This window comes from Lutra lutra, chromosome 6, assembly GCF_902655055.1.
Source record: "Lutra lutra chromosome 6, mLutLut1.2, whole genome shotgun sequence".
Taxonomy (NCBI): domain Eukaryota; kingdom Metazoa; phylum Chordata; class Mammalia; order Carnivora; family Mustelidae; genus Lutra; species Lutra lutra.
This window is the reverse complement of record NC_062283.1, coordinates 82,903,952-82,923,909: the sequence shown is the minus strand read 5'-3', so window position 1 is coordinate 82,923,909 and position 19,958 is coordinate 82,903,952. Positions and strand designations below refer to the sequence as shown.

At 41.2% G+C, this 19,958-nt stretch overlaps 1 protein-coding gene across 8 annotated transcripts in view; it reads left to right on the top strand.

Annotated features, from left to right (window-relative positions):
* EPB41L2 (erythrocyte membrane protein band 4.1 like 2) overlaps positions 1 to 19,958 on the top strand; it is a 221,906-nt gene that overhangs the window by 74,640 nt on the left and 127,308 nt on the right. Inside the window, exon 1 of one of the 8 annotated variants that reach the window (XM_047732189.1) lies at positions 5,122 to 5,283. The exons of 6 other annotated variants lie outside the window; for them this stretch is intronic. The gene's annotated coding sequence lies outside the window, so the exon portion shown is untranslated. Of the gene's footprint in view, positions 1 to 5,121; positions 5,284 to 10,574; positions 10,785 to 19,958 lie in introns of those variants that run through there. One more of the 8 variants, XM_047732184.1, reaches the window with a different exon arrangement.

Here is a 19,958-nt window from a genome sequence, read left to right as displayed (position 1 = left end):
TATACTTTTTTTTTTTTTTTGAGATTTTTATTTTATTTATTTATTTGTCAGAGAGAGAGAGAGAGCGAGCGAGCACAGGCAGACAGAGTGGCAGGCAGAGGCAGAGGGAGAAGCAGGCTCCCCACAGAACAAGGAGCCCGATGTGGGACTCGATCCCAGGACTCTGGGATCATGACCTGAGCCGAAGGCAGCTGCTTAACCAACTGAGCCACCCAGGCGTCCCACTTTTTTTTAAATGCATTTACAGTTAACTCACAAGTTTATAGGGATGACTTTTTTCTTTGCACTGCTCTGGTCTTTCCAAATGCCTCTCCATGCTTTAAAGAAAGCATGATGTGGTGTATCTAGCTGTTATTAACCTTATATGCCAGGTAAGTGTACGTTGATGTATATGTACGTGTCTGGAAAATAGAAAGATCCAGCACTTTCGGTTGTGTTTTTGCAGTTTTCCTTATGTATCTCTAAAAGAATCTTTGAGAAAAATGTGTGGGGTATAGTAGAAACAGTTAAAGATAGTCCTTACGTATGAAGTTTACCTGGAAGTGTTGAGGCATGGGTAGGTGGGACTTTATGGGAAAGGCTGAGTTTGGTGTTTCGCTACGTATAATGGGGAGGTTGCATACGCATCAGGATGTAATGTCAAGGATGTGTTTAAAATAAAATAGAATGGGATTCAAATCTCGGGTATCTATCTCCTACATAGTGAGGGGGTTAAGTCAGGATTCAGATTCAGGTTGTCTAACTGTAGGACTGACAGTTTCTCACTGTACTCTTTTGCATTCCTGGCTTAGTAGGGGAAGTTATTTCCTTTCTCTGAGCCTCATTTTATTCACATATAAAAATGAAGTTGGCAACACTTGCTGTCGCAGAGATGTATTGAGGCATAAATATGGACATTTATAAACATTCTGTGGAGTGCTTGCTCACAAAATAGGTGGACCTATTGCTATTGGTAAAATATTTTGTTTACTTCAAAACAATAGCACTAACAAGAGATTTTGAAAGCATGTCTGAAACTTAACGCAGAGAAATTTGCTTATCTTCTGGAATTAGAATATTGAATTCTTTGCTTTACATTTTGGCAGAAAGTTTTGTGTTTTGTTTCTCTAGAATTTAGATAATTTTCCAAGTCATTTGTTCGTAATTACTTTCTTTTGCTCTCTTGTCTCTTTTGTTGTTTAAAATGAGTTTTTGCCAAAGTAGTAACAGAATTATATTTTCTTTGTCATTAACTTGTGCAGTATCTGCAATTGGTATATTTAAGCTTTAGGTTTTCAAGTTTCTGGAATGTAACTTAGGGAGAGGCTGTTTTCCATTTTTGTTTTGTGTTCTTTTGCTTTTTTGTTTGTTTTCTGTGTTTTTTTTTAAATGATTTTTTTATCTATTCATTTGACATAGAGAGATCACAAGTAGACAGAGAAGCAGGCAGAGAGAGAGAGAGAGAGAGAGAGAGAGAAGCAGGTCCCCTGCTGAGCAGAGAGCCCGATGCAGGACTCGATCCCAGGACCCTGAGATCATGACCTGAGCCGAAGGCAGTGGCTCAACCCACTGAGCCACCTAGGTGCCCCAGTTTTTTTTTTTTTTTTTTTTTTTTTTTTTTTTTTTTTTAAGTGAGCTCCATACCCAGTGTGGAGCCCTACATGGGGCTTGAACTCAAGACCCTGGATCAAGACCTGAGCTGCGATCAAGGGTTGGACCCTTAATGGACTGAGCCACCCCCAGGCGCCCCAGAAGGCTGATTTTGTTGTTGTTGTTGTTGGAAACCATAATAGAAATGAATTAGAGAAGTGGTTATTGGTTTTTATCTTGGCTGCAGAAGTATTTGTATAAGAGAATTTGTTGGGTGTTGCTATAGAAACAGTCAAAACTACAGCAGGGAAAGCATGGCAAATAAATCATGGATTTGCTTACCTGAATTGTTGTAGGCTCTTCCTAATTGATTTCAAAATGTCTTTGACTTTTTCATTCATAGCTGTCATAAATATCCATATCATAAGTTCACAATACATCGGCATTGAGAATACTGTTGCTAATCATCTTAATTTTTTTGGTTACTAACTTCTTAGAGGGTTGGGGGAAAAACAAATCCTGCTAATCCTTCCAAATTTCCTGTTTGTGATGGTGAAGGACTGTAATTTAAAAAATATGTATCTCCGTGTATTCTTAGGATAGTTTCGGTTCACTTGGGGATTTTTCTTAATGAAAACCAGAGAGTAGTTACTATTTTCAAGTTTTATTTATATTTTCTTTCACAAATCTATTGTGAAGTTATACTGTCCGCGCTGTCCATTTTAGGTTTTTAATAAAGCTATGGTTTGGATCAGGAGAAAGTAGTTCCACGAAGCAGTTGGTAGGGGAAAATAGCTCTGCGTCGGGCTTTTATAGACTCTCTTGCCCAAAGGAAGGGCTGCTATTGAGTCCGTTACTACTTCAGTGGAAGATGTCTTGCAGCTGTGCCTTTTTGGTTTTGTTCCAGAGATAGTATTTGTGTGCACTGTCAGAATGTCTTAAAGGCCCACCCTGGAAAGGATTCAACTCTATAAAAGGAGTTTTGTTTTATAACCTTTCACATATTCTTACAGGGTTCTGGTGGTGACGGTGGTCTTTATTGTCTTGTCTTTTAAACTGGCATTTTATTGAGACACAGGCTTCACAGTGTGAGAATAGGAATTACAGTTATAGTTTTTGTGTCTTGTAAGATACATTTAGCCAAATCCTTGGCACACGCTCCAATTAAAACAGCCCTCTCCAAACCTTGTGATTTCAGTGAGCTATTTAACTTCTTTTCTGCAGCTAAACTGAGAAGATGGCACTTGTTTGATTATGTTTCCTTTGGGTAGTTTACTGGATTTTGACTTACAAATCAAGTTAATGTATTAGAGGATTATTCAGGGAATCCCGAAGTTTTTAAAACACCAGTAACTTCATATTGAAAATAGTTCAGTTGAACCAGTTTTGAATCCTGTGTTGATGTGACTGCTAAGAGCGCTCTCAGTGAGTGTATTCTAGGGATTGACCATATTTTCTCCATGATTTTCCCTTTCTCCTCAGTTTTTCTTTTCTTCCTTTAAATTCTCCAAAGGTATTTGGGCGCCTGGAAATGGTTCAGATGGTTAAGCATCTGACTCTTGATCTTAGCTCCGGTCTTGATCACAGGGTTGTGAGTTTCAAGCCCCACATAAGGCTCCACATTGGGCATGGAGCCTACTTTAAAAATAAATAAATAAACAAAAAGAACAAAAAAAAAAACCCTCCAAAGAAGGTATCAAAGCTATGTGGGATGGAGAACAGGGCTTTAGATGTATCCCTATCTCTCTAACTTCCTCAGGCCACTTCCTCTCTTGGCCCATGTGTATTTCCAGTTACCTTCCCTGTAGTTTCTGGAGTGGGGGTGTCCCTCCTGCTGTCCAAGATGAATCTCTTCTGTGGGGGGGAGGTGTGCCGGCACATGTGCACTTTTCTTTTTTAAGATCTTATTTCTTTATTTGACAGAGAGAGAGAGTGAGCGAGCGAGCATAAGTAGGCAGAGCTGTAGGCAGAGGGAGAGGCAGAAGCAGGCTTCCTGCCAAGCAGGAAGCCCTTCGTGGGGCTCCATCCCAGGACTCTGGGATCATGACCTGAGCCAAAGGCAGACGCTTAACTCACTGAGCCACCCTGGCGTCCCGTTGCATGCACTTTTTAAAGTAACCTCTCCCCCTAGCCTGGGGCTCCAACTCCTGACCCAGAGTTGAGAGTCACGGGCTATGCCTGAGCCTGCCCGGCACCGCTTCTTTTGTGGTTTTGATCCTTTTTCTTCTGCCTTCTGAGCTACCTGCCATCCATTTTCCTCTTTTCTCCTTCCTGTCTCGAACCTTTCCCTACGTGGTCTCTCCCACCAAAAGCCTGCAGCGAACAGAACCCCTAGAATGTCTCCTGTGCATTAATATCTTCCCACAACCTTGTACATCCCGTAGCTCTTCCTTCCCTATCCTCTAGCCTTCTCTCCACTGCTAAGCTGGAGGGGACTCTACACTTGGCTCTTATTTACCCTTCCCTGTCCAGTATTCCTTGGCCAATTGGCTGTTTCTCCTCCTGTCCACTGTACTAGCCGTCTTTTCACAAGGTTTAAAAACCTTCTTGGTGCCTGAAGCAATGTGCCCTTGGCCCCCTTGTCCACTCCTCCCAGCCTGACTCTTCTCTCCTGGCAATATGTTCAAGGTTCGCTGTCTTTCTCTTAGGCCGATCCTTCTGGCCCCCCCTTATAGCTTCCTTCTGTCTGCCTGGGGCTTTATCCTGAGCGTTTCTCTTCTTCTGTTTTGCCTGGGGTTTCATCTACTTCTGTGGCTTCAGATAACACTGATGGACCAACTAGTTCCACATCTGAGCATGGAAACCCAGACTGTGTGGTTCAGACACACATCTCCAGCCCTCACCTAGCTGTACACTGTCCCTTCAGTCCAAATGCGGCTTGGGCTTTCTGTCATCCCTGTTTCCTACATGTTCTGGAAATCCCGGTCTATGTTAGTGGCACCACACTGTCTGACCTTGGCTGCCAGGAACCTGGGAAATTTGTTCTGCGTTACTCCCACAATTTGATTCATTATCACCTTCTGTCCATTTTACCTCCTAAGTATTTATCGACTCCTGTCTCTTCATTTGCATCTTTGTTGCCTTTAGTTTAGATGTTGTTTCCTGGATCACTGGAGCATTGTCTTAACCAGTTTCCTTTCATTGTGTCACTTGTTCTCACGTGATTGCCAAAATAATCCTCCAGAAATGCAAAATTAATATTTTCCATCACCTGCAGGATAGAGTTAAAGCACTTGAACTTAGCATACCGATCACTCATGACTCGGCTGCTGCCTCCCTTCTCCGTCTCCTACACTCTCGCCCTGTGTTCCAGGCAGATGGGGTACTTACCGTTCGTTCTCCTCGGTGCTTTTATCTTTCCTGATTCTGTGCCCTTCACTTACTGTTCCCACGGGGAGGGCTGTGCTTCTGCCCCTTCCAGTCAGCCCAGTAAGCTCCTCCTTATCCTTCAAGGTCAGCTCAGATGTCACTGTGGGGAGCGTTCTTGCCTCATCAAGTCTGTTACTATTGAATTGTTTTGCCTGTATTTGAGCTCTTCTTCTCTGCCCTCTAGATCTTTATTTAAATACCCTTCTCTTACACTGCTGGAGCCAAGTTTTACCCAGGTCTGTAACCCCAACAGCTATCCATAAACAAAGAGCAGTCCTCAGCGAATGAAAGGATCTTAGCAAAACCCAAGAGTACAGACCTGAGATCAAGATCTCCTAGGCAAAGGTAATGGTGAGTACGCTGGCTTGATGCTGGTTCAGCTTTATTGTTTGGGGTGGGCAGGGCCTGTGGATTGTGGGCACAAGGCACATTAGCACCTGTGCTTCGGGGTTTTCTTTGATCATTCAGCCCCAGAAAGTTAAGTTGTAAAAGCGAAGCTATAAAATGGAGCTATATTTTCAAATGACGAGCTCACCAAATGATAAGGTTTTGAAAGTACGTGGGTGCCCAGACAAGCACGTAAGGCCTGTGTCAGGCAGAGCAAGGACTTATGTGGGTGGTGTGAGGAGAGGCTCGCTCTGGTGTCGTACGTGCCCAGGGCATGAACCGTAGCTGTGCGCTGCATATCCCATACGCTGTAACATGTCCCAGGCTCGCCCTGGTAGGAGCAAGGAATGGGAGTGTAGGGTTTTTCTTCGGTGCAGAGAGTGGGGGCAGAGCTGAGGAGCATTGAGGTTCACCAGATGCCTTGCCTCTGGGCTCTTAATGCCTTCTGGCCATTGGAGAGCCATAAAGGGCCTCTATGCCCTGCTTTCTCCATACTAGTGTCTCTGCTCTTTCCTTCTCATCCAGCCAGGGTAACGTCCTCCAGGGAAAGACAGTGGGATTATTTATTAGTCAGAATGTGACCCCCAGTCTGGGCTCTGCTGCAGGCTTACTGCATAGCACGGGCTTTAGCTTCCCCACCTATGAAAGGCAGGGGCTAGAAGTACATGGATGCCGAGATCCCTTTTGCTTCTAAATTCTTTATTCTATGAAAACCCCATTTTGTTTGGCCATTTGTAGGGTGTTTCCCAGATGCTAGCAAGGTCTTTGTTTCTGCTTTTTATGTGGATGCTTTTATTGTCTTTAACATCTAAGGCAAAGTGGGTGTCATTGCCACATTATTATTATTATTTTTTTAATTTGACAGAGAGATCACAAGCAGGCAGAGAGGCAGGCAGAGAGAGAGGAGGAAGCAGGCTCCCCGAGAGAGCAGAGAGCCCGATGCGGGGCTCGATCCCAGGACTCTGAGATCATGACCTGAGCCGAAGGCAGCGGCTTAACCCACTGAGCCACCCAGGCGCCCCTCGTTGCCACATTATTAGCAGTGGTATTTGTTCATTTAAAACAATACAAAGGAGCCTAAACACCATAAGTTTGTAAGGCCTTCTTTGGCCTCCTCAAGGGAGTTGTCCACTTTGCTGTGCCCTTCCTGTCCCTCTGCTGTAGCCCTTATCCCACGTGCTGTAATTATTTATGTATCTGCCTTTCTTGCCAGACTGGTGAATTCTCGGAGGGCTGGAATGGGGAAGAACCTTTGAACTCTAAGGCTTTAGTGTCTGGTGCAAAGGAGGAACTCAGCAAATGATCCTTTGACATAACTGAATGAAAATAATACATTTTAAAGTACATGCTAGGTTACTGTAGTTGCCTGAAAGTATAATTCTAACAGTGATGCTTTTGACTTTTGAGTTAAAGCTCTTAACAAATCCTTTTATCTTAACACCTTTTAGATGGTGTCAGAACATTAACTTTTTGATTATGGATTCTTAACCACCACCTCTTTATGCTTTGTCTTCCCCCATACCTGTTCCTATTCTTTATCTATAAGCCCTTTGTTTAAAAAAAAAAAAATCTAGGACCATATAGCTTATTTTCCCCTCCAAAGTCTCATAAATCTATAGTACTTTCAAATATTACATTTTAAAAAATGTGGTAGGGATGAGACTTGGCAAATTGTGGAAGTTTTTCTGGATTTAGAATCTGAGAGAAGCTAAACTATGGTGGTATGTGGTCAAAGGAGAACTTATGCAAAGAAGCCATGGAACTAGTGAGTGGGCTTTTTTTTTTTTTTTTTTCTTTTTGTTGACATCAAATATCAGATAACAGTGATGAAATGTGGGCTGTTACAACATTTTACAGACCAGTGGAAGCTCATCCAGGTTAAAAGAGTGATAAAACTTTTCTCCATGTTTGTTCAGGAAATATGGTCTTGCATGCTGATTGGTAGGTAGGAAGAATGGATTCTCTGTAAAATCAGTAGAATCAAAAATAGTGAGTTTTAGGGAGTATTTTTTAGATTATTTTAGAGTTATGCCAGAAAAATATTTGCTGTTTTTTTCCCCTGGTGTGACAGATGATAATTGCTTCTCAGGCAGAAGCTAGAGGTTAGATAAAGGTGGGAGATCCAAAGGAATGGTCATCATTGTCTTTCTGCAACACTGGTAACTTTATTTTCTATCTCTTATGGTTTGGGAGTTTCTATCTCTTATGGTTTGGGAGTTATGAGTGACCGGTTAGGTTATTGGGTCCTCTACATCCTAGTCAATTACATTTTTTGTTTGTTTGTTTGTTTTGTTTTGTTTTCATAAAGTAGAAGATAAGATAGTTTTAAAAGTCAGGAAATTATGATACTGGATTTAACATAAAATTCTATTTATATACAAACCCACATATACAAATATAGGAAAAATGTCTCATACTCTAACCCTGACCAACTCCCCTGAATACTTAAAAAATAGCATTCTAAAAGAACAAAAAGTATTCTGAGGATAATTAATTCCCCACCCACCATGCCTTTTTAAAGTTTTATTTAAGTAATCTCTACTCCCAAGAGCTATATGTTCCCCCTCACCAAGCCAGCCAGGTGCCCCTAATTACCTCTTCTAATGGAGAAAAGGGACCATGTCAGAACATGATTTAGGGTCTTCCCAAGACAGATGTAATAGATACAAATCTGTATTAACAGTGTTTATGGGAAGACATTAGTGGATGTTCACCTTATATATTTTGTGTACTTTAACGTATTTAAAATCTTACTGGGAATGAATGTTTTAAATGACCCTGGTCTTGGTTTGTGTACTTCTCTGCCAGTAACCCACTGAGTAACCTTTGAGAAGTCATTTCGCTTCTTTGGGTTCAGTTTACCCATTTGGAGAACAAAGGTGTTAAAATAGCAGTAATGCAGCATTGCTGGAAAAGTACATTGGCTTGGGAAAGCAGCTGAGCTCACCGTGATACCGCCAAGTAGCCTTGGCTTTGAAGACAGATGGAATTGGTATAAATGCTGAGTCTACCACCTTACTGGGTGTATGAATTGGGAAACTCACTTGTATTTTCTGTGTTCTCTTTTTATCTACCATAGGACTGGTTTGTTCTCTTTCCAAATTATGGTGCCATAAAACTCACTTTCCTGTCTTTTCTTAATCTTTGTTTAAACAGTGAAATTCAGATGTCTTAAGAGCAGGATCTTTCATATTGAAGACAGCAGAGGTGCTTGAGCAGTAGCATTGGGCTCCATATTCAGAAAGTAGGTGCCTTAATCAGCTCGGACTGCTCTGAGACAGTACCACATTATCTCACATTTCAGGAGGCTGGAAGTCCAAGATCAAGGTGCTGGCAAGGCGTGTTGTCTGGTGAGGGCTCTCTTCTCATGGCTTGTAGCTGGCTGCTACATAGTGAAGCAAGAGAGAACAGGAGAGAAGGAGCAAGCTCTCTGCTCTGTCTCTTACAAGGGCACTGATTCTTCATGGTGGCCCCACCTTTGTGACCTCATCTAAATCGAGTTATATCCAAAACATCCCATCACCAAATATCATCACATTGAGAGTTAGTGCTTCAAGGTATGAATTTTGGGGGGGACACAATTCAGTCTAGAGCCGTAGGAGAGTTTAAGAGTATAGGGAGTCCAGGGATGATGGGAGATGTCTGCAATGGACTGTGGAGATCTACCATTGTCAGCTTCACGGGGTGTAGCACTAAGTGTCAGGAGTTTGGAGACTTAGGGACTCCACAGAGTAATACGTTTCAGAAAAAGGTTTGGAGCCAATATTTTTTCAAGTATATTGAAGAAAATCTGCCATTGCATAACACTGCTTAATAAACACATTTAATATTAAAGGAATAACATGATCTAAATAAAGATGATGCTTTGAACTGATGAAGATTGGCTCTACTTGAAAATTCTACCAGAAAAACCCCACAAAAAAAATTCCCAAAACTCACCACATCTCCCTTTTTGTTACTAAAGTTTACTTCCATTATATAGAATGGCCTTTTTACCTTTTTTCTTTTTTTTTTTTCTTCAAGTTTTGTATTTATTTTGACGGAGATCAATCTCTTCAGAGAGGCTACTGGAACATATTTTTACTAGGTTACCATAAAGCACAGCTTACCTTTCTCTCCCTGTGGCTACAGATGACATCTTGTTTATTTAAATATCTTTTGTAGGTTTTTTTTTTGTTGTTGTTGTTGTTGTAATTTAAGGCTTTTCTTTAAGACTCTATAGGTGAAGTGAGCATGTAATACTCCTTGACCTAAGAACTGCTTGTTGGAGAGCGATATGGTAGCGGGATGAGGCGGTAAAAATGTGTACTAGGATCCAGAGTCTATCTTGGTTCTTATTTACTAGTGTAGACACCTGCATTGGAACACACATTTACACCCGAATTTAGGTGGAAATGTAAGGGGCGGAGGGTTGGTATTGGATAATTAAGGAAAATTTAGTCATTTCTCAGATCTCTCTGACCTGAATCTTAAAATTAATGCATTTTCCTTTAGTGCCTTTAAATGTATTTTGCTTTCCATTATGTGACTATATTCATATGACTTATGGATATAGGATTACCTTTTGTATCCATCATTTTTCATTTAGGATTGACAATAACAAAAGGCATTTTCAGCTTTGTCACTGTATGATTGTACCTACAAATCTAAATTATAAGGAGCCTTTATTTTTAAATACAGGGTGAATAAGCAAATTCTTTTACAAATGAATCAAAATAGTCCAGTTTTCAAGACCTAAAAATGAAATATCTATGTGTCTATCCAGTTTTTCTATATCTGAAAATGATGCAGTTTACTGGGGAAGCTTAGATTATATGTTATAGACATATGCTTTTGGTGTCTATTTGTAGGTAGATTAAAATGACAGAAATAAAAACAAAGTTGAGGGGCGGAAGGAAAAGTTGAGGGGTGCAAACCCAAGGCCAAGCCAAAATGATACAAAAACGGAGAAGTTTTTCAGCAATAGTAGAATTATAACAACTGTAAGCATAAAATCACAGTCGTTATTAAAACCATTCTTTTTGTAAAGTGTTCATTTAGTGGGTATAACAGGCAGCGGGGAGATGACTTTTTCTTTGACCCGTTTGGATTTTTTAGCTGAGGAATGAAGTAACTTGGAACCAAGCTGGGCTTTTCTACTGAGCATGCCTTCTGCTAGCGGGGTCCAGCCTGGGTGGGGCCAGGCTTGCTCATTAAGCTTTTGGAAGCTGGCTTTCGATCAGCTTTCCACAGTCTCCTAATGACAGGGAACAGCAGACAACGGGCACGATGTACTTTTTAAAAAGCTGCGTATGTATTTTAAAGGGGAGATTTTGAGGAAATCTCAATGTTGTAGTAGTGGGTTTTGTGGTATATCCTTGCTTGTTTTTGCTCTTGAAGAAAGTTTGCTTTTGAGTCTGTCAATATCCAGGAGGTTGAAAATTTGGAAACTACTAATGTACAGAGTACATGGAAGCTGGGTAAGTATAGTGTTTGGCGAGGGAATACGTTCCATTATGTTTGGTCCAAGTCCTATGAAAAGGGTATTTTTTGTGGCCAGAGTTTAGTTTTGGCCTACTTGTTTGCATTTTTCTAGACAGATGTTGAATTTTGTAGATTATCATTAACATAAGTGCTTGTTCAGGTGGGACATCTGAGAATAATAAAGCTCGCTGGTTTATTGAACGTACTTGTCCCGTTGTTCAGTTGATTTGTCCAGTGCACAGTATACTGTATGGAAGTTAATGACTCCTGAAGCACGGTGGGGGCTATGTAAGGTTGAGAGTGTACAGTTACTTTTTAAAAATATGTCAAAGGGTGACAGATTTTAGTTTATAAAATGCTTCATTTTCATGCTAACTCATTTGGTGAAAAGAAGTTGTATTGTGGCTGGCACAGAGTTGAATTCACCTTTTTTTTTTTTTAAAGCATCTGCTGACTAGTGGCCATTAACAATGATGGAGAAATGTGTGTTGTTTCGATGCTATCACACCCTAAGTAAATATAGATTGAATAAAAGATAGGTATTAACCTCTTTTTTAGTGAATATTCAACCTGGGGTCACATTGGAGAAATGGGACAACTCCCCACAGTTGCCCAGGTTCTGACATGCAGACTTAGAAAAAACTATCTTCCTGCTTTTTCCTGCTAGAATTTACCAGTCTCACGACCTTCTTTCAGAAAGAACCTTGTTTCCCTGTTCCTTTTTAACAAAACAAGCAGTCCCACTGTGATTGCCAGCTGATCGCAGTGCCTTCCTTTACTGCCGACTCTGTGGGGAACCAGTGCTGTCCTTCCACTGACGTCATGAGCTGGTATATTTGGGGGAGGGAGGTATGTATGTACTTGGGAAGTAGAAGTTTTCTGTTTTGGGGCCCAACAACGAATGGTCTCTTAAAATTATTGGTAGCGTGGGTGTGGGACTAAGTAATTGTGCAGGTGATCCTGGTGATCTGTACAGCCTGCCCGTCAGATCCCCCGCCCTGTCACCGTGTCGCTTGCCTGGACACGTGCTAGGATACCTTGACGACCCTCAGTTCACCATCCCACCTGGATCACAGAGTTGGAAAGGGAAATTTTAAACTCTGACATTGAGGTTAGCTTGTATTTTTCTGTGACTCCAAAGGTTGAATGCCTGGCCTGTTCTCCAGCAGGATCCTGTACCGAGTCAGGTTTACAAATGTTGAATTCTGAAATGCTTACTGCCAAAGATAGAAATATATTTAGCCAAAGTGAAACCTTGTCCTAGCCAGCCCCACCTAAGAAGTAGTTGTTTGAGGCTCTTACTAATAAGTGAAGTCATCTTTGAACTAAATTAACGCTCAGAGTAGCAATACTTGGGGGATAAAAAGGTTTTAGGCATTCCAAGTGACCTGGCTCTAATTCCATTGTAATAACAGCTTTTCCCGCCTGGGCTCGGAGGGTCCATATGCTAAGAGACTATATAGCTCCTTCTGCTGACCCACCCGACTAGGGTCAACATTTGGATCTGCTTACCGAAGCTAGAAAAGTCATGCAGTTTAGTCTCCCGTTTTACGGGTAGATGCCGTGTAGATATGTGAAATGGCAGAAGCGCTAATGATCCAAATTTTAAAAGTGAATGATATTTTTTGGCTACGGTTAGATATTTATGCCTGTTGACTGCAGTGTTTCAAAGCTTATGGAGAAGAGGATTTGAAAGTGTGAGATCAGTGTAGGCTCCAGCTTGGTGGCCTTGTCATAGGGTGGCGAGTTGATTGATTTTGACAAGACTTTGTCTTATGACCTATTAAAATGCAGCGTCTGCAGCCTCTGCATTTATCCTGTGCAGTTAACCTTGGTGGATTTGTCATTAGCTTCTTTGGGAAAAGCCTGCCAAACTAAAGAACTTATTTTTTTAGCTAAACAATTTGGAGTTTGATTCACACAGAAATAATATTAGGCTGATTAGGTAGGTTACCAGTTGATACCAAGGGAGTTTTCTGATGGGGCTAGGTGAGGATCCTATTCAGAAGGTAGTTGTGGGATGAGCTCAGAAAAAGCCTACTGCCTGGTGTCTGCCATGATGAGGACAGACTGCTGGTGTTGGCTTTGCACTGTTTTGAGCCTGGTTATGGATGACCCTGGAAGAAACCACACATTCGTGTATTTTTCTTTTCTGTAGAACGTCATGTGATGGTGGTACAAATGTTGCTCCAATACTAAGAACATCACAAAACACATTAATCAAGAAGCCGCCAGATGCATAGTGCTGTACTAGGAACATGTAGTACTCATCTGTACATAAGTTTTACCCTCTTCCTGTGAGCTTAGGAGCAGAAGTGGGCAGGGAAGGGGTATAGAGAGGAAACATGACCTTGTGCTTGTTGAGACCAATTTTGTTTGTGCTTTTCCCTATAAATGTGGAGGGAGCTGCTGACAGAGATCTGGGATGTTTATGTTTGACCAGCTTAGAAGATTAATAAGAATCTTCCCATTCTGTTTTATTCCCCTTTAAAAAATTTTTCGACTTTTAGAGAAATCTATTTCCAGGTTCCCTGTTTTTACTCCTCCAGGAGAGGATAGGAATAATTCTTTGGCCTACCTGCAAATGCACCAGTGTTACTGTTAGCACAAGACACCTTTTTGTTTTAACTCTACACCGAAGGGGAGAAGGATAAAAAATGAGCAAGGTTTTCTTAGGATCCGTGTGTGTGTGTATGTGTGTGTGTGTGTTTTAACGAAAGAAGAATTGATTTACTTAAAAGACGCTGGTCCACTCTAAAAGCTTAGGTTTTGAGCTTTCCCTGCTTAGGACAACAGCCTACACAGGACAAGGGGCAGGTTTGTGATGTAGACTGAATTGGAGGCTATGGGCAATCCATTTCTTTAGAGGATATAGAAACGATTTTAAACCTCAAATGCCAGAAAATCAATTTTATTTTAGGCTATCTTAATAGTATTTTTGAGCTGTAATAGGCTGGAAGGCTTTTGCACCCATATACCTCATCTGTGAGGACAGAACTAGGTGACAGGGCAAGTTGGCTCTGTTGCTTACGGCAGTTGTGGCCTTTGGATTGTCTCCAAGGAAGCAGACCAACCAAACTGGGTTCACTTCATGCTTTGGATATTTTAATGCAAAATACTGTTCTCTTAGTAACACTTTTAAGTACTTCAGTTTGTGCAGACTTTTCAATGAAAAATTTGTCTCCCATATTTGTACCTCTGTACCTCATCTACCTAGTATCCTCTCACCATTCCCCATAATTATTGTCAATTCTTGTCTGTCCTTCCCTGTTTTTTTGTTTGTTTGTTTGTTTTTTTGTGCACACAGATGCAAGTATGTGTCTGTGTATTCACGTATTTGTAAATGCCACACACCTGGCTTTCAACCTGTAAGCTGCTGTACATCGCATATGATCTGAATTTTGTTTAGCTTTTTTTTTTTAAAGATTTTATTTATTTATTTGACAGACAGAGTCCCAAGTAGGCAGAGAGGGAGGCAGAGAGAGAGGGAAGGAGCCTCCCCACTGAGCAGAGAGCCCGATGTGGGGCTCCATCCCAGGACCCTGGGATCATGACCTGAGCTGAAGGCAGAGGCTTTAACCTAAACACTGAGCCACCCAGGCGCCCCTGAATTTTGCTTTTTGTACTTCACAGTGTAACTCAGAGATATTTCTGTAACTGGGATGGATACCTTCTTTTAATCTCCTTATAGCTGCACAGTATTCTGTATAATGTCACCTGTTGATGGGCATTGGTCTTTTGCTACAGCAGTGTTATAATGAATCATCCATACATAATTGTTTTACATTACGTATATGCAGATGTATCTATTGGATATGTTCCTGCAAGCAGGATAACTGGTTTAGAGTGTATACGCATTTGGAATTTTGATAGCTGTTGGCAAATTTCATTGGTTAGTACCCATTTTCTCTTCTGGCACTTACATAAGAATGCGTCTGTTTCCATAGTCTGTTCAGCGATTACATGATGGAAGCTTTTGGAGTTTTTCATTCTGAATTTTTAGTTTTCATGTCTTTTACCATGAGTGTGATGGAGCATCTTTTCATATTTGTGTCCTTTGTATTCCTCTTAACTCTGTACTTCTCCTCCAGCCATTTCTCCCCCACCCCAGTTGGGGGTTGGTCAGCCTTAGCCAGTTCAAAAATCCAAAACAAAGTGGTTTTTTATGTTGAAGAAATTTATAACCAGGACTATTTTTTTTTTTGGCTTTTTTATTCAGGTTACTTAAATTTTGCTAGAGAGCAAATACATCTCCAGCAGACACAACTGAGAATGAGAATTAGGTGCTCTTTAAGAAGCATGATGCCTTTTTGCATTTCAAGAGTTTAACTGAGAGTTCCCATGTAGGGGCATTGTGTGACTTCCTGGAGATATGACAGTGGTTACTTTAAAGAAAACTGTCAGCTTTTCAAACTAGTAGTAATTTCTGAATCTAAATGACCAAAATTTCTGAACCAGTAATGAGTGTTTTGAATGTATATTAATGCTCATCTTGCTACTTCTGTCCCCCACTAGACTGAGAGGATCCTTTTCATCTACGTTGCTGGTATCTGGTACCTATGTGTGAAAGGACTCAAGAAACATTCTTTTCAAGAGAAAGGCCTAAAATATACAATCCACATCCTGAAAATAGGTGAAATTTGTCTACGGGCTTGGTTAGAACATATTGCCTAGGACTGTAAACACTAAATGGGTAGTAATAGTTTGATTTTGGCTTTTTCAACAGATAATGAATTGTCAGGGTTATGCTAGGTTCTAGTATAATGAAGTCATTTGGGATTGGTGGTTGTATTGAGTAAGGTTTCTGGAGCCGGACAGCCTGGCTCTGAATCCTAGCTCTCCCATGTATCGGTTATGTAGCTTTGTGAAAATCCTTTATCTTGTCTTTCCTCCTGCATCTGTCACATGGGAATAATCTTAGTTCCTACTTCAAAGTCACGAAGATTAAAGGAATTGCCACATGCAGAGTCTCTAGAACAATGCTCAACAAATAGCTGATATTGTCACTGTTATTTTGGTTCTTACTGTTACTATTACTTTCGTTTTTAGTGAACAAAGGGACATAGTGCCTTTTTTCCCAGAACCCCTATTGGACTACAGTGACTCACCATTTATTATGAATTTACTACATGCCAGGCACTTTATGTAGAGCATCTAATTTAACCCTGAGAGCACTGCAGTAAGTATGTATTCTATCCCTGTTTTGCTTATGAGGAAAATGAAATTCAGCAAGGCTAAGTAACATCTACGGTTGCATGGCTGGTGGGAGACACAGCTGGAATTCTGATCCTGGTCTTTTTAGTTCCCAGACTTGATCTTCAAACCACTATGTTATTTTATCCAAAGATTAGAGAGCTTTGCACAGAAAGAATGCAGCTCCAGCTCTGGCTGTTTAAAAAAAAAAAAAAAAAAAAAGTTGGGGCCCCGTCCGGGAGAAGGAATTCAATGCAGTTCCTCAGTAATTTTGACCACACAATGCTTCATTGCTTAATGAAGAACCAGCAGGGTTCCGGATGTCTCCATCACTTTGATTAGTGTGTGCTGTTGGAGGGCCCAGTGTGACAAGGTTTACGTGCATTTTGATGACGAGGATGATATCGGTGTTGGGATCCTGATGACTTCTGCACAGTGCCTGGTTATTGACCCTCACTCTAGGAAAGGGTATCTGTTTTGGGGCTAACCCTAGTTGCTTGTGGAGAAAACTTTGCCTGGCACAGATCTTTCTTGATGTCGTGTCTTAAAAAATTAGAATTCTAGTGTAGTTAATATGCAGTATTTTATTAGTTTCAGGTGTACAATATAGTAATTCAGTAATTCCGTACATCATCCAGGGCCCATCTTGATAAAATTCTTAATGAGAGCAGCAAGGTCTTGCTTGGCCTTTTAAAAAAGATTTTTACCACTTATCTTAGGTGTTACTGAAATTGAATATTATTGAAAATTAGGTCTTGATTTTCACTGGGGGGAGGTTCCCCTAATATATGAAGAAAGAGAATCTTTGAGGAACTCTAAGATTTGTTTCATTCTTATTTACAGTTAGAATAAAGATTTAATCATTTATCTTACTCAGATATTGACCCAGATACTAGGTTTTAAGAACTTGAGCATCAGGAAAAAAACGGAACATTTCAACAATCATGGCTCTTAGGTATGAGGGCCATAAAACCCAGTGGGGAGTAATAATTACCTGAGATAGTTCTGGGTGCGTTTCCAGTTTCTTAGGGCAGATTTTTTATCACTTTGTTTTTGTTTTTAATTTTTTTTTTAAGTGAGCTTCACACCCAGCATGGAGCCCAACACAGGGCTCGAACGCATGACCTGAGCTGAAATCAAGAGTCGGATGCTTATCCCAGCTGAGCCACCCAGATGCCCCAGAGCTTATTTGCTCAGCTGTGCCCCATTGTTCTCGTAGTAGGGACTGTGGTCTCTCCCAGAACTGGAAGCTTACACGTTGAACCTGACCAGTGTGGCATGACAGCTCTGCTGTGTGTCACTTTGTCCTCAGATGTTCTCCCTTCTTGGATCCTCAAGATGCCAACAGCATTCCTAGGAGTCAGGTGTATGGTGCTCAGAGACAGAAGAAGTGCCTTCTCTACCTTGTGGCTCCTTTTAGAGGGAGGAATCTTTTCAGAAGCCCACCAGCAGACTGCTTCTGCAGGTTGTCTTGGCAGGGGGCAGGAGACAGCCGGGAAGGCCTTAGACCAGAAGATCATTGCTTTGTGGCCTGGCCTGGAGGCCTGCATGTGGAGGAGAGAGTGAAGCCCAGCAAAACTTGAGTTTTGTTACAACAAGAGAGGGTGGAGGAAATACGTGCTGTGAATGTAATCTGATCTTGCCGAGGCTTGAGCTAGCCGAGGGCTACAGTTCATATCTTTTGCGTATGTGGATTTAATTTAAGCCAGATGCGAGCTTATATCTTTACAGTAATAGTTCTCTCTCCTTTAAAGATTCTTTATCCCTTTTAAGAAAAAACAAATAAGCCATAGAGTGTGTTATTAAGGTAACTAGGGTGGACAACATTGGACTGTTTAAAAAATAATACGCTTATCCTCACCACAGAGATCATTTGAACAACAGATCGTCCCTTTGGAATGTAGCTGTACATATTTGAATATGGAATGCTGTATTCTATAGACCTCTGACACTCAAGAAAAATAAACCCATGAGGGAGAGAGGAATTACATGCAGTCTGCTCTAATTACGTGCAGTTGGCCTGTTTTTGTTATTCCTTTTTCTCTCCAGGTATTTTTTTCCTTTTTCTTCCCTTTGACTTCCTCCTCCTTTTCCCTCCTCCTTTCGTCTTTCTTGTTGTATGTATTGGAGAAGCATGGCTTTTATTCTTTCCTAAGTAGAGTTAGGTGGCTGCCAAATCATTTCTCTATTGGGGTTCCCATTTTGTTTTTTCTCCCATTCGATGCTTTCAGGGAATGAGGTTGGGTATTAAAAGACTTTCTCCTGGGCTGTAGGCTGTTGGGGGATATGCGCATAAGCCGGTGAGTGTGGGTATCAGAAAGTTTATCCTCCGGCCAGTCACACTAGATGAAAACCAGTTTTGTCAGACTTAGAAAGTGACCACATTGAAACCGCGCACACGTTGCCCATATTCTAGAAGTTCGATATTTGTGGCATAGCTTGATTTCTTACTCCTTACCTTCACAGGTAAGCCTCTCTTGATTCCCTTACCACCATTTTGGAATTTAGACATGCGTACTTTTCCCTTTTGTAAATCTGGAGTCCCCTAGCTAACGGATTGAGCTTTGTTGGTAGAATTCCAAGAGCTCCTCTCGCTCTGATCTTCGCCGAGGAGAGAGCCACTCTGCTGGCTGCGGCACCTGCCTTGTTCCCTAGACACAGCGAGGGCTCTTAGAGTAGCGCTGGTTCTCTCAAGGTTTTAAGGAAACATCTGGACCCAATAATTAGCATAAAGCCCGTGCTTGAAGTTCTTTGTAGGAGTGTCTAGAGTTGGGTATGTGTTTTGCTCGGCTTGTTGTGGGCCAGTGTGTTCACTAGCATGATGTTATGTGGTAGTTTATTTAGGCTAGTGAGAGAAGGCACTTTGGAATTTACCTCCCGTTTTAAAGATAAGAAAAAAAAGAGTGCTGATCCTCTGTTGATGGTTTTCTGCTTGGTTGCGTGTGAAGTGATGCATGCTGTTTCTCATGGAGCCGTCACAATAATGAACACTTGTGTGGACCCATGTGGGGTATGCCAACATGGTAATTGTGTCAGAAGCACATGCTTGTCTAATGGGCTTGGCTGTTCACAGCGATATTCCTTCTGATTGCTGATAAGTAGACAGGGCTTTACTTAGTATGCTATATAACTATACTAGTGATGGGTGTTAGGTATTTGTAATTGTATTTATAATAGGTAATTAGTGGAATGAGCATAGCTAGAGTTTGGGAAACCTCTGTTCTCGGTTTGGCTTCCTGAGTCTAGCTTTGTGATCTTGGGCAAATCTTCTGTCTTTCTGAGCCTCTGTTTCCTTGTTGATAAGATAAAATGAGATATTAGAAAAGACGATTTCATAGCACTCTGACTGGTACCTCTCCGTGCCAGTCTAGACGCTGGGAACATAGCCGTGAAGAAAAGAAAGATCCCAGGTCTTATGGGGGTTTCCTTTTATTGGGAGGGCTTGGGTTCCACTGCTGGAGTTTCCATTTTTTAATGGGTGTTGGAGTTTAAAGGCTTATCCACATTTGAAACTTTTGAGAGTCACAGGCATGATAATTATGGTGAATGGCTGTGCTATAATCATGTTGTCTCGATGGTGGTAATTTGTTCAAGAAACCGTTATGTCAACAAAGAAGGTAGTGTTTAGGTTTGAGCTTTGTTGAGGTCTTAGAAACTATTTTAAGAATGTACTTATTTACAGATAGTTATATCCACCCTTATTTTTGAGTATTTACAAAATACAGTTTTATACAATTAGCCAGTTCTATTGTTTATCTTGCTTTTGTTTTTGATTTTTATTTGGTGTCCAGCTACCATATAATGCGATATTGATTTCAGTAGTGGAATTCAGTGATTCATCACTTAAATACAACACCCAGTGCTCGTCACAGCAAGTGCCCTCCTTAATATCCATCACCCATGTAGCCTACTACCCACCCGCCTCCCTCCTGCTTTTTTATCTTGTAACTTGCATTTGGATGGATGCTATTGATCTG